At 33.1% G+C, this 13,629-nt stretch overlaps 2 protein-coding genes across 5 annotated transcripts in view; one reads left to right on the top strand and one right to left on the bottom strand.

Moving 5' to 3' along the window:
- LOC126865143 (proton-coupled amino acid transporter-like protein CG1139) overlaps positions 1–13,486 on the bottom strand; it is a 27,866-nt gene extending 14,380 nt beyond the window's left edge. The window contains exons 1-3 of one of the 4 annotated variants that reach the window (XM_050617309.1): positions 9,173–9,309; positions 4,310–4,441; positions 4,141–4,230 (exon numbers count right to left, since the gene is read on the bottom strand). The gene's annotated coding sequence lies outside the window, so the exon portion shown is untranslated. Of the gene's footprint in view, positions 1–252; positions 418–4,140; positions 4,231–4,309; positions 4,442–9,172; positions 9,328–12,573 lie in introns of those variants that run through there. The other 3 variants (XM_050617311.1, XM_050617308.1, XM_050617312.1) reach the window with 3 other exon arrangements.
- Positions 13,482–13,629, top strand: part of LOC126865154 (lysophospholipase D GDPD1-like) — a 54,831-nt gene continuing 54,683 nt past the window's right edge. Inside the window, exon 1 of the mRNA XM_050617336.1 lies at positions 13,482–13,629. The gene's annotated coding sequence lies outside the window, so the exon portion shown is untranslated.

Here is a 13,629-nt window from a genome sequence, read left to right as displayed (position 1 = left end):
ATCCTGTTCACGGAAACTGATACATGAAACGCGTCAGGATGAAAGGTACGACCCAGATCTGCTGCATTAAAGCTCCTAATCAATTTGCCGATATGGAACAAGACGACGTACATATTTACATGCGATAAAAACGGCAATTCATCATCGCGAATCTGTTCGGATCCGCGGACGATGCGCGTAGCTTTAGCACATTCTTTCGCGAACTGATTGCTCTTAATTATTGCATTGAGGTCAAATGTGTAGTTAACTTACTGAAGGTTATATAGCAACCGCGCGTTCTCACTTCGCCGTTTGCTACGCGGACAATTGATCCACGTTCGGCACGAACGTCGTCTCAGACCAATATCAAAAGGTTTTCTACGCGATTGCACAGAATTTTTCGATGTGAACAGCTTACAGAGGATGGCTCTTATTTACACTGTATGAAAATCTTTTTTCAATGTTTCTTTCGCGACAACTCATCGTGCCCTGGTCCCTTGAACATTAGAAACAGTTATTTAAATGTATCTTCTAATGAGTATCTTCTAAGTTGTCGATTATGTCAAAAAACAAACGTCGAACAAAAGTTGTAGATCTGGGCAAGAAGCAGCTTTTATCTTCTATTGCTTTTTTTCGTGCAATGAACGTTTCTCAAAAAAAAAAAAAAAATGGGAAGAAGGTCTGGAAGAAATTGTACAAATTTTAAAAATTCAAATGTACCTTAATCAGGTTTTTGGTGAAAGGATTATTTTTTAAAGATTCAGGAAATGTCTTGAAGAATTAGGAAACTGCACAATTTTTGCAAGTTATTCCGATGATGTTTGATAAATAACGCGTGATAGAAAAGAAGATGGTTTAATGGAGAGTAAATGAATCGTTTATTTTTAATTTTGTCTGTTTGTAAACGTCATTTCCAGATTAAAGTCTCCTTTTTATAATTAATAAGAAAACCATCGGTGGTAATCATCTAGAATTTCAAGAACATACACTTTCTGCTCCACTTGTTGTAAATAATTTATCGTAGTCTTGCGTTAATTTAATCCTCCTGACATCTATCGCAATAAAATATTCTTCTGCGTTGAATTTAAAATATTTACTCGTTGTTTCGTGTAATTTAACGTTACTTAAAAAGGGAAAGAAAAACTCGTATGGGTTTACGTCGATTTACATTAATCGAACTGGTTTCTAAATTAGAAATAAAATTTATATCTAGAAAATTATGAAAATAAATAATGATAAATAATGATATAATTTTATTTAAAAGGCAGATAGGAAACGCGAGCAACTTTTAGTATTTTTATTATAACATTAAATGGTAAATGAGACATTCTAATTGAAAACGAAAATGAAGTTATAAGAACAATTAGATTGTATTACATATGTTTTACATATTACGTACGAAATTTTGTATATTCTTGTTTTATACGTTACATACGAAGATTTGAAGATGTTTGATGGTCTCCAATTGAAGAAGCTTGAAAATATTGTAAAATCGAAGCAATTAGATTGGTGCAAGCAGAGTCTGTGTCGTCGTAACGCTGAACTGATTCTTCGAAACGCGAAAACATGCAGAAATAAGGAAATCATTATCTAATTATCGTATGAAGCGTACAGAATAGAGGCTAGAATGCTTGAACCGGTGCACGATTTCCCTTTGATTGAATAATGATCAATCGTGGAAACACAATGGCGTATTAAAATCAGAATGAACGGTCGTCCCTCGGATTGTATCCGATACAATCGTTAGAGAGTCTCTTAAGTTGGAGGAAAATATGGAAGAATCTTAAATATATGCGATTTCTCATTTCAATGTTATATTACGATTTTCTTCGTTAAAAGGAAATAAAATTGAGACTTGAAAATTCAGACGTAGCAATTCTTTTCATAATTATTAAATTTTGTTCTAGTTTGACTGACTTTGATTTAATTTTTATTATCTGCTTTTTCGGAAAAATTGTAATTACTATCATCTACCTTCGTGTGAAAAATTTGTCTAACTTTTCAACGTCAGAAATAGTCAAACTAATCAGACCAGAAACTAGTAGAACTGCCAAATTAGTTGCATCAACCATATCAAATCTACAACTCTAATTCCAACTACCTGCATAAAGAGCGATCGGTATGTGAGATAGACTTTCCGATCGAGTTGAGTTTAATTTATTTAAATATCGCATTTAATCCTCTTGTTACGTAAATACAAATTGCAGAATGGAACATATCGTTTAACAATTTCTATATTTTTGATATTTAGCTAAAATTCTAGCAATAATTAGCTCATTCGAAACGATCATCTATCGACAGTAAATAGAAACGTTTCGATTTCTACAAATTGTTGAATAATCGACCGATTGTTTTACAAACCGAGTTTGTTATAAGACTGAAAACTCTTGTTAATACGTTATATCTTGATTAATATTAAGACGTCAGAAAATCTATTAAATCTATACAAATATGCGATAATTCATCTATTTTATTATGACGAAATTTTCTCAGTAAATGTACAATTAGATTGTTAATAATTTAAAAATCCTCGGTTTGAAATTCCTACTGAATCAATGATACTTTTACTTTCGAATGCTTTAATAAATTAAAACCTACGAATATTTGTTAATAAGAACTATAATAAACAATAACAAATTTCAACCCCGTTACGACTCCTATAATTCCATAAGAATGTGATAGAAATTTTATATCCTTAAATTTGTGATTATTATTTTATCATCAATTTATGCGTCTCTATTACTTAAAACGTTGATTAAAACCAATAAAGTGCATAAGCAATGCAGCTTTACTTATACCGGCTTCACACGCCGAACGAATCGTTGACATAGCCTGGTTCAATGCGACAAGTTAAATTCGGCGCTCATTTATCTGTGTCAGTGGTGCTTATTATCGCGTACAAAGCGGCGTTTAGCCCGATGTTGCAGCCACGACCGGCTGGTTAACAATTTCATTTGGTCATTGACATTGTGTTCCGACCATTAATACTCAACCTTTGAACGTTCATACCGAAAAACTTCCAATGAACTAAGCTAGAAACGATGTGCACATGCCATAAATAGCATTATATAATTAGCAGTAATTTTAACAAGGATGATTCTAAGCGAAGAATTAAGTCAAAATCGTAAAACAGAATGGTGAAATAAATTTTCAGAAGACCCAGGAGTATTAATAGTTAAGCTCTGAACGCTAGTCTGTATTCAAGTTGGATGGGAGTGTGAATGAGAAATATATGTAAATCAACCTCGTCTTGTAACCAGCAGGCAAAAATTAATAAAATATGTATGTAGGTATATATAGTTGATCTTTGAATGTCCATATCGAAAAATATTCCGATGAACTAAGTTATGCTACAAACGTATATCACGTAACAGCCCGTAACTAGCAATCTCATAATTAGTAATATTTTAAATGAGGCGATTTCGCGTGAAAAATTAAATGGAAATCGTGAAACAGAATTTTGTCATTTGATGCTCCATTTTTTAGAAAATTAAGTTCGATACGGTGAAAATTCAATAGTTTCCTATTACGTGTAATATTTTGTCTGTTAATAAATTATATTTAGAATCTAATAGTATAATAATAATAATAATAATAATAATAATAATAATGCAATTACTAAACTGTGAATATTTTTGCAAATTTTTCTTTTTATGAATGTTATTTTTACGAAACAGTAATAAAAGGTATAATACACTATGCACTGTAGATATTTTGAGTGTTTCTAATTCTACATTTAAGTTTCCGAAAAATACATAAATATTCCTACTCTACTTATCATAATTTCTTACAACAAATGAACGAATAATATGATACAGGGTGGTTGGTAACTGGTGGTACAAGCGGAAAGGGGGTGATTCTACGCGAAAAAAGAGATCGAAAATATAGAATAAAAATTTTTCGTTCGAGGCTTTGTTTTCGAGAAAATCGACTTTGAATTTTCGCTCGGTACGCGTGCACTTTATCGCGTCTCGTTATAACGGATCTCACTGTAGATCGTTGTCTCGATGGAAAAATTTAAAAAAAAGAAAAAAATTTTTATTCTATATTTTCGACTTCTTTTTTCGCGTAGAATCACCCTGTATAATAAATGAAACTAAGGTAAGAATATTTTCTCTACCATAGTAATTAGTACTAAATTGTGAACTTGATCGCGCTCACCTGTTACGCCGGAAATAAGGTTGCTTCTTTCTTAAAAAATTCTGTCGTCTGTGTTTACTGACTTCCTTGCTTCCTTGTCGCTGACTTCTCCTACAAAACGTGAAACTTGTTAGAGCCAAACGACGTTATCAATTCGATTACAAGTTTATTTATTATGATCTTTTCATACTCGATAATTAAATTCCCCTGAAGTAAATTAATAAAGTCGCAAGTTTACTATTCAATCGTAGATTCAGTAATTTGTTACTAACAACGAGTTGATTCCGCCTCTAGCTGGAAATTGTAATTTAAACGGCCATTACTGTAACAAAATATTCAAAACGATACAATATTCTTTCTGCCGTTGTAACGATCCAAGTATCGCTCAAAACTCATGCAAATATCCACATAATTTATTCATGCCCAATTCCTTGCAATTACGTCGAGTGTTCGCATTAAGCGCAATTAAACTTCCTCGGGTTTCAAATCTCGAACTTCCTCCTTACGAAAAAGATCACATCTACGTATAATTCATCCACAGTCGATCGTTGTTGCACAGATTACTCGAACTAATAAAAAGATCATGCGCTTATTATACATTCGTCGCTTACATAAACGTTCACACGAACACGTGTCCTATTTAAGTTTCTTTCAAAGTTACAGCCACGTTTCTGTTGAAATAAATCCACAAATGCTTGACTTTCAGAATTTCCAGGCGCATGTCAAATGATACAAAGCCGGGGAAGGCCATTTCGAGGGCCTCTCATAAAGGTAAGCAATCGAGGATTGTTGAAACACAAAGATGGCTACAAGTTTGGAACAAGGTCAGACGGGCCACATGTCCGTATGAACATTTTCATTGTTTTTGTGTCTCGTGTTTACTCCTGAAGTAGGGTTCCACGTGTTATGGCACACCCTGTATTTTCTTTCCTTCTCGTTTAATATTCTCAATTTGCTCCGTGTACTTCGCGAGCTAACTTTCATCTTTGAGCTCACAGCTCAAACTAGGAAAATAAATGAAAACACTCGCTCAAACCATTTACCACGTACATTGGTATGGAAAAAGAAGATAGATCGTTTCTTTCAGGTGAGATGTAGGTCAAGATTCATTTCGTCCTCTAGAATCGTGATCCTCGAATTGCGTATTTCGAACAGTATACTTTGGCTCAAATGTTTGTCCACGCTAGAGACGTCATACGTAATTCACTGCCAGAAAATATTGACCGATCTTCGGTATACAATAAAATAAATAGAAAAAACACATAGGTAAATAAACGTGTGAGAAATAGAACAGGAAACAATATCTTCCTTTTTATAAAGATACACACCTTATTGTAACTATTATGATTTTTAGCCATTTGCGGCCATATATCAAACAAAGCTGTCGACCAAGCTTAACGTGCACCATGTGCACGACAAATGATACAACTAAGAATCTTGAAAATACATCTAAGCTACATTGTTACATACTTTATACACTTGTACTTATGTATCGATGTCTCTCACTTGCAGATATTACAATCTATCTTTTGTCAAAGAAACATTGACATTTTCTTGAAAAAGGAAACATTGCTTCTATATATCGAGCGAATGATACACGTGCCAGACATTTCGTATATTATGCGAGATGCCTCAGCTAAAAGAGGCCACCTAAATACCGTCATTGTTTTTATAACATAAAAAATATCTATGTCACGGTCTAAATAGTTTCAAAAATGAAATACATACCACAAACCATTTATTTTCGGGTGGTTTTTTTTTTATATTTGTATCATATCTGTTGCATACTAATTACAATGTTGAATTAAATTAGTTTGCTGTCATACTGAATCGTACGCATCACGTAACTATGAGCTTTTTAAGTGAAACCACATCTGTTTCTCTTCATTGTATTGCAGAGAACATTACGCAATACCAAGCTTATAGAAGAAACTATAATATATTATAAGTAGATAAACGCAAAAATAATATATTATAGTGATATTATAATTCCATGTTTCGCAGATTACAAAAGTTTGGAAAAGAAAGTTTCGATTTGCAAATTTCGGTAGAGGAAGAGATAGAAAATGGCGTCACCTTTGACTACTTGAGCGACGCCCTCGCGTCGCACTGCGTTCGACGCAGCTTAAGTATAGTAATCGATCTCCTAATTCTTACTTCCTCAGAGTACATTAGGGGAACACGTCAACCGGCTCATGAACGCTCGGCACCGAAACAATGTCACCGGGAATATATTTACGCGTCAGCTAATTTTAGAACTGAAGAGTTGTGCCACCTGATAACCGAACCACCTGCCATCCGATAATTGTTACATGAAAATTCCACAATCATTGTTATTAGACAAAAACACATTGTTATTAGATAATTTGCTACTGAAATTATTATTCAACCAATTCCTTTGTAAGGACACACTTCCAAAGTCGTGTTAGAATTTTTCCCTTCGTACTGCTTCCTGTTTTTTTTTTAACTCGGTTGAGAATTTTGACAAGCTTCGTGCTCGTTTAAGTACGTTGGACCGAGCGATATTTTATCATATTCGTTTTCACATAGAGAAATTGGACTATGAAGTTTAAATTTAGATACCTTGAGCGATGTAGAAAATTTCTGTCAACTTTGGAGGAATAGACAGGTATGAGAAGAATTTTGTAGAAAATTTTTCATTATGCAAATTCAATATCTTTCGATTCGATATAATTATTCTGCTCTATTGTATTCTATATAAATAATGATATATAGTTTACAGTTATTGACATCTGTATAGTCAGAAGCGCATGCGATACGATAGTTGAAATCATATTATTAGATCATTGCGATGGTAAACAATTGTGAGTTGAATTATACTGTACGTTGAACATTTTGTCGAAAGTAAATGGAAATAGGAAATTGCATGAATAATTTAATTGTTTCTTCAATATTTTGTTACATCCAAAGAGATGAATAATTAACTTAAATCCGGAATAAGATTCCTGTATCCTTAATCGACTCCTGTTCTTCGTCCTAAATGTAATGGTAAATAATTGTGAGTTGAATTATACTGTACGTTGAACATTTTGTCGAAAGTAAATGGAAGTAGGAAATTACACGAATAATCTAATTGTTTCTTCAACATTTTGCTACATCTAAATAATTAATTTAAATCCGGAATAAGATTTCTCTATTCTTAGTCGACTCTTGTCCTTCGTCCTAAATGTAATGGTAAACAATTGTGAGTTGAATAATATTGCATGTTGAACATTTTGTCGAAAGTAAATAGAAATAGGAAATTACACGAATAATTTAATTGTTTATTCAACATTTTGTTACATCCAAAGAGATGAATAATTAACTTAAATCCGGAATAAGATTCCTGTATCCTTAATCGACTCCTGTTCTTCGTCCTAAGTGTAATAAAGTAAGGATATTACAATCGAAGAGATAGGGGGTGGGGGGAGACAAAGAGAGACTGAGAGAGACGACCGTTATGCAATAGTTTAACCATTTGTCTATTCCAATTGGCGTCATCATATCGACGACCGATTATCTTTCACAAAATAATCGATTAAAATAATCGATTAAAATAATCGTATCACAGTTAAAATCACGAGTATTCACATGAAAGTCATATTTGAAAGAACGACTCTCAAAATTGTTCAGAATTTACAACAAATTCTGTCTTATCTCTCATCTATGAGCAATAAATTAAAATAACAAATTTATAAAAATTGACTGCTTCATTGAAACGGAATGAGAATATTGAAAATAGAAGATTGCAAGAAATTACATTGCAAGAAATTTAATTTCTACAATTAATATCAAAATAAAAATTAAACGTTGAAAGAAAGATTCTAAAAATATAGAATTCATACCGATAAACGATCTCACTTTTTATTTGTCCACAGTAAATTGCAATATATATATATGTGTGTGTGTATATATATATTTTTTTTCTATATTACAAGTTATAAAAAGAAAAAAAGAAGAAAGAGAGTTTAGCAACTTAACTTGATACAAGTTCGTATTTCACCAATCAATTACGGTTTATAGCGTTTTTATTAGGGTGCTAACACAGTCTATATTCGTACATGTATTTCACTCTACTAATTCTCTGTCATTGTACGATGCTATCGATACACAGTTCTATTCAAGATTCAATTTAATATCAGCGAATCTTTCCTCTGACCCTTTGTGCAGTATTCCTATTCTTACTATACAATTTGTTTTATACGATCAATTTATAATATTAGAAGCGAAATGAAGAAACATACCTAACTCTATTAATAAAAATTCCAACAACCTTTAATCTTATACCAAGAGATTAAAGTTCCAGTCTTCTCAAATTGTGCACCACTCAAATTGTTTCAAACAATGACTAACGCACAAGTGCATACAAAATTTATTGAAAGAATCCAATTAAGCAGTGTTTGCAATTCAATGGCTTTGTTCTTGGATGATGAATTCAGCGTTTAACAAAATTCTTCAATCGTTGGAAAAATATAAAGAAATGATATCTCTTTCTTTTTCTATTTACATTAAGACGTTTTCAAACTTTTAAGTTTCTTCTAAATTAACAAATTCCCGAATATTTGAATTTAGAATTCACAAATATAGAAGTTCTCAATTTGCGGGCTGTCGAACTTTCAACTTTATAATTTACAAACTTCAAATCCCCGAGTTCGGAAGTCTTCGATTTTCCAATTTACGAGCACCCAAACATTCAGATGAACTTGTAAATTCTCAAGTTTCAAACTCGCGAGCTCACGAATTTCCAAACTACAAATTCACGAACTTCCAAATATCCTAATTTTTAAATTTCCAAACGTTAACCTCGCGATTCAACGCGATTCAGAGGCCACGATCTTGCTACGAGGCTCGCAAAAATCTCTCTTCGCAATCCCTAAAATATAATACACAAGCCACGACTCTAGAAGACTAACCGAAACTACGACGAAAGAAAGGGAAGGGATAAACGAGTACTCGTAAGACCTAACAAAGAAGAAGCAAATTAGCGTAGCAAAGAAGGAACACGTTCGTTAAGGGTGGACAATGACGGAGAACTCTGTTCGTCTAGACTCACCAGATTAAACACATCCGCAGCGGGGGAAAAACGAAAAATCGAGCCGCCAGACGGTGTACGCGATCTCTTCGTCACGATGGATCTCCTAACGCTAATGTGGACGGTCCAGAGGATGTCTAGCGACTGGGCCGCGTTAAACCGCGGAACATTTCAATTTCCAACGCGACAAACCGCGAGCGAACTCCATCGTCACGTGACGAGAGTTAGATACTACGCCTCCGGTGCAACCACGGGGAGCAGATGGATTTCAGACGCGTTTCACGATGAGCAGAGATCAGCAGTTTGTCATTTGCTCTAGCACAGAGAGCTCTCAGACCGGAGGGAAAGGTGTCGAATTTGGAATTTTGAGGATTCTCGAGATCCAGACAATTTGGAGATCTGGGAAATGGGATTGGAATTGGAATCGAGGTGAGATTTTGTTTCTTTTTTTTTTTTTTTTTTTTTTTTTTGGAGATCCAGGGAATTTGGAAATCTGAAAATTGCAATTGCAAAGTTTATTTGGAGATGTTGGAGATCCAAGGAATTTGAAGGTTTAGAAATTGAAATTAATTGAGACGAAGTTTGTGTGGGAATTTTGGGGATTCTGGAGATCCAGAGAATTTGGAGATCGGCAATTAGAATTAAAATTGAAATTCAGAATTTTTGACAGTTCAAGTCTGGGAGATCTGAAACGTATAGTGGATTTTGGGAATTTCGTTCGCGAGCAAGTTTTGACTTGATATTAGAAATTCGAATTTGATGTGAGATGAAGTTTCTAGATCTTGGAAGTTGAATTCTTCTTCGCTGAACACTTTTCGATGTCGCCAGGGAGTAACATAACTCACGCAAACATGGTTTCTTCTTCGATTTACAAGGATGCCTATAAAAGAAGGCCAAACGACCCCATTTGGCCATGTGAATCATATAAATTATATGTACCTATTAGCGTCAAGTTTGGAGGAGAACACATCGATTGACCCACAAAGGGGATCACAGTCGTACGAACGCCAAAAGAACCAAAGGTTACCATTGATCAAGGTTAATAAGCATATCAAACCATTTTTTTAATTTTCTACATTGTACGTTCCACACTTATGCAAGTTTATCATCTTCTAAACTATGTTTTCAACCCCTGATCTTCTTTAGATTGTAAAATATAAATTACCAGATAAATTTTCTACATTGTACGTTCCACGCCTACGCAAGTTTATCATCTTCTAAACTATGTTTTCAACCTCTGATGTTCTTTAAATTGTAAAATATAAACTACGAGATAAATTTAAACATAGAATACAAAGAAACATTAAATTTCTTAAAATCATATAAACCTAAACTTTAAGTATAAATTAAATATAATTAAATTATGATTAAATGTAAATTATAAATATTGTAAAATATAAATTACCAGATAAATTTTCTACATTGTACGTTCCACGCCTACGCAAGTTTATCATCTTCCAAACTATGTTGATAAATTTAAACATAGAATACAAAGAAACATTAAATTTCTTAAAATCATATAAACCCAAACTTTAAGTATAAATTAAATATAATTAAATTATGATTAAATGTAAATTATAAATATTGTAAAATATAAATTACGAGATAAATTTTCTACATTGTACGTTCCACACCTATGCAAGTTTATCATCTTCTAAACTATGTTTTCAACCCCTGATCTTCTTTAGATTGTAAAATATAAATTACCAGATAAATTTTCTACATTGTACGTTCCACGCCTACGCAAGTTTATCATCTTCTAAACTATGTTTTCAACCTCTGATGTTCTTTAAATTGTAAAATATAAACTACGAGATAAATTTAAACATAGAATACAAAGAAACATTAAATTTCTTAAAATCATATAAACCCAAACTTTAAGTATAAATTAAATATAATTAAATTATGATTAAATGTAAATTATAAATATTGTAAAATATAAATTACCAGATAAATTTTCTACATTGTACGTTCCTCGCCTACGCAAGTTTATCATCTTCTAAGCTACGTTCTCAACCCCTGACCTTCTTCAAATTGTAAAATATAAACTACGAGATAAATTTAAACATAGAATACAAAGAAACATTAAATTTCTTAAAATCATATAAACCCAAACTTTAAGTACCCACAACTCAATTTTGATACTAATTAATATTTAATAAGAATCATCAAAATAACACGAGTACGTAATTAAACTATAAATGTAAATTGTGTTCATAAAGATATGAATTTGCACAAGCAGGAGATATCTGTCTTACAAAGTGCAAGAGTAACATTAATACAGTGTTATTAGTAAGCTCGTTGATAAAGCTGCTCCCTCTGATATTTATCCATGATCGATAACAATAGTGATACGAGACAGCTTGCCGTCGTTGCGGTTATTCGCATGGATAGACGATAAAGAAATTGAGCACAGTATGATGCACGGATCAGCCTACGAGTTCAAAGGGGATATATTGATCGTAGAAGGTGTGTATACGTATATGCTGAGGTATTACTCGGTCACTCGACCCACTATGATTTCCTCTGCATTATTAATAATCATTAGTTCGTTTGTAGTTCTTAAGATTAAGGAGAAATTTACTTTGTTTTTATTAAATGGGTATTCGGTATTTTGCAAAAATAGCGGCGTTTTTTTTGTGAAATGTATTTAAATGTAAATTCTACAACAGCAAGTGATTATTCGTGTCTTTAAATATAATTTTTACTTTAAAAGAGAGAAAGTTTGTAATTCCTGCTTACGTGTTTTGGGGGGGGGGGGGGGGGGGAAATGATATAAAATATAAGAGAAAATAATTTGATAAAACAGCAAAAGAGAAAAAAGTAAAAAAATGGTAATATTGTAATTTTTACAATAACGTACTTTAATGGAATAGTATAGATAGAAAAGATACAATGAGTCACTTATGATTTTAATAAAATGACGCAAAGTTTATTAAAAGGGTAATTATATATGCTTCGTGTATTTTGATAGAACTAAATTAACAAAGAAAGGTAAATCAGAGCCGATGCCAAAAAGCAACAAGGTACTTCGATCAGGCCTGAAAATAATACTACGATATTCAGCAATATTTTCAAAATTATATCACAGAATTTAGGAACTAATATTTACAAGGAACAAAAATTCCCTTCACTGACAAAGAACTCTCAATTTCATCATTTTTACGAGTTCTAGATCGTTTATTTTACAATTTATAAAAATATACAAATATTCCTAGTAACATTAATTCTATCAAAATAGGATTATTATTGCATATTATTTTTCTTCATCATCATCATATTATTATTATATCATATTCTATATTTGATTATTTCTATCATATCACTCAAATTGTAATCGTTTATCTCTGACATATTGAAGCACGCATTCAAGACCAGCAGCTGTAGCGTCAATACAAAAAGAATCTTTAAATAACACTTACTTTTCATCCCCTCGTCACACGAAGAAAGAAAATCGATGTTATAATTTCCAAGAAGAAGAAATAGGATTCAGGGTTACACTGAAAGTGTATCGCTTCTGCACCATCGACGACCCTTCTATAGCTGCACGTTACGTAACCTACCAACCCCCGAACATTGAACTAAAATCCAAAAGTGTTACGATCGAACCACGTTAATCAGCGTCTCATAAAATTTCCTCGTTCACACTCTTTCTATTAATCCCCACAGTCCAACTGCGTTACTTTTATGACGCTGAGAATAAACGGCTCGCTATACATGACTTTGCTACTCAAAGGACTAAATTTTTATTAGGTTTCTTTCTTCTTAACGCGTTTACCACTTTTTACATAGCAAATTCAATTTCAACTTATCCAATTTGCCGCTCAAAGAGCTACATTTCGCTCATATTTCAATTAACTTTGCATTAACAATTGATAATTTCCACGCACAAGCACCAACTTCGTCTTGACACTGCACAACGTAGCTTTCAATTAACTTAATTCTAGCTTATATTCCGCACGCTTCGACCTATAATTCAAAATCATCCAATGATTACCACACGCGAGCTTCAACCTTAATTCGACGCACCATAAATTATCTTCGAATTGGATTTAACTTAACTCTGGCTTATATTCCAGATACCTTGAACGATCATTCAAAAGCATTCAATAATTACAAACTTGCTTCGACCATAACTTAATGCACCGTGAATTAGCGTTGCATTAGGTTTAGCTTAGTTCCAGCTTCTATCTCAACTATTTATCCAAAGTCATTCACAGATTGTCACACGCAAGTCCACGTTTAAACTTCGAATTCATCACCGAAATAACCAAGGAACTTCACGATTCTTTATATCTGGCCAAACTTATGTTAGACGGTCTTTTTTCAGGGAAAATAACTGTTGCCTCGTGCTAAGCCGCCGATGTGAAACACGAGGGTGCGTGTGCTGACCGCACACATCCGGACGAATGTCTTATCGACATGGGGTCGCGTGCACACGTGTGACGAGAAACTGTCTGCACCAGGTTCGCTTCCAG

The sequence above is a fragment of the Bombus huntii genome, chromosome 4 (assembly GCF_024542735.1).
Source record: "Bombus huntii isolate Logan2020A chromosome 4, iyBomHunt1.1, whole genome shotgun sequence".
Taxonomy (NCBI): Eukaryota; Metazoa; Arthropoda; class Insecta; order Hymenoptera; family Apidae; genus Bombus; species Bombus huntii.
The sequence above is the reverse complement of the archived record's forward strand: the minus strand, read 5'-3'. Positions and strand labels throughout refer to the sequence as shown.